Source organism: Ciona intestinalis, unplaced genomic scaffold (genome assembly GCF_000224145.3).
Source record: "Ciona intestinalis unplaced genomic scaffold, KH HT001020.1, whole genome shotgun sequence".
Classification (NCBI taxonomy): Eukaryota; Metazoa; Chordata; class Ascidiacea; order Phlebobranchia; family Cionidae; genus Ciona; species Ciona intestinalis.
Genome location: NW_004191341.1, coordinates 1 through 1,809, shown reverse-complemented (window position 1 = coordinate 1,809; position 1,809 = coordinate 1). Strand labels below are relative to the sequence as shown.

Below are 1,809 nucleotides of genomic sequence, written 5' to 3'. Positions count from 1 at the left end.
TAATTACCACGCGTGTATCTTTGTGGGTGTTCATTTGGCAGAATTCTTTTATTGCATGGCGGACAATTTGGACAACCCATGAATGACCAATGGGTTTGACCCGTTGCCGTTAAGTGTCATAGTTGCCCAAGAACACATATGCACATGATTGTAGCTTTGATGAACCCGTATAAAGAATAGGCCATAGACAGGCGCGCTACCCACTGTGCCACAGCGTCAGTTTTAAATACACACATTAAGCAAGCGATTTCCTAAATAAAAAGCGTAACCATGCTACACTGATGATAAAAAACAAGAGACGTTTTATTTTCTAAAGGTCATTTATTTCTGTATTTTAGCATTGTCGCTTTTCACGAATAGAAGTTTACTCAAAGTTTCTGAAGATTTCATCGGCCATCATTTCCTCTGGAATCAAATAATAACAAATCGTTATTTAGAACCATATATATGTTGTCTAGAAAGTATTTACAACGAATAAGCTCTTCAATAACATTTCCAACCTTACTTGTTATGCATACTTACCAATACTTTCTCTTTCCATGTTCAGAAAGTTTCTCCTAAAAAGATTGGTCTGAGCACTATTATAGAGTCGCGGGACTTTGGTATATACCATTCTCTAAATATTATTTATTTACTATCAAATGCGACTAATACACGAATTAAAATGTCCCATCTTACCCCCAGCCTAAAATACACACCTGTGTTTTCAGAGGGATGAATTAAAAAGTCTAGGCGTAAGATCAGATAGGTTGAACTATAGGCATTTTTCCAATCGTTTTAAAATATTAATTCAAGTTTGTTAATGCACTTACTGTATGTTCTCATTTCCTCTGAATGGTTTGTAAAATTTTCTCCAAAATTGCCGAATTTTTTTCAAGCTCCGTCCTTTAGATGAACAACTCCAATCGAAATTGAGCAAAAGTAGAAGCAGCAACAAGATTCTTTGGTTCATGCTTTAGTTTGGTATATTTTCTATACGTATGTGATAATGCCCCTACAAGTCCCCCAATATATATTCAAATTAAAGCTTGAAGCCGAACTCCTCTTCTCTTGTTACTTCTCTTGAACTGTGTATCTGCTGCTTTAACAGACTTGTATGTAAATAAGTAAGTACACCCGCGCGAGTTGTATCAAAAACACTGTTGACTTAAAACGTTAATAAGGATATTTTTGAGTTTATTGCCCATTGAAAAACTACAATCTATTATGTAAGTTACCGATAACCTTATATTGATAATTGTTTGTTTTATGGGAGATTGAGATTAATGACGTCATCAAGTAGCGCGCTCACTACTAGCATACTGCCGAGATGGGTTACGCGTACATGGTATAAACTAAATTGTCTATAATAGTACTTTGGGGTATAAGACGGGACAGCAGCACATAATATCCAAGTATCCTAATTGGGTTTTAAAAAATAACAACGGTCCATGGGAGTCGTTAGGATACATTTTATAATTCTGTGAATGTTTTTTATTTACTACCAAATGTGACGAGAAAATAGAATGAAACGGTGTCCCAATTCCCCCACACACATACTCGACTGTGTTCAATGCAATCCCAGAGTGATGTAAAACATACATTTTATATCAAGTTGGTAGCTTACTTGTAATGCCATTTGAGAAGAACTAACACACAAGACACCGCCTAATGCAATTTCCAAAGAACTTAATGACGTCACAAATCAACACACGAAGTTTTATTAAAACAAGATGACGGCGGGTAATTTAAAAACGCAGGTTTTTTAAAGCAGTTTTGTTAATCTTTTTCACATTCCAGTTAATATTTGTTAGTAGGATAGGGTAAGAT

General features: G+C 35.3%; 1 long non-coding RNA gene across 1 annotated transcript; it reads right to left on the bottom strand.

The window, feature by feature from the left end:
• Window positions 1-307: 307 nt before the first annotated feature.
• LOC104266199 lies at window positions 308-1,025 on the bottom strand. Its single transcript, XR_717457.3, has 3 exons — window positions 813-1,025; window positions 523-557; window positions 308-405 (listed from the first exon to the last, which is right to left on the bottom strand). It is a non-coding gene; the product is annotated as an uncharacterized LOC104266199 (long non-coding RNA).
• Between the last annotated feature and the right edge of the window lie 784 nt (window positions 1,026-1,809).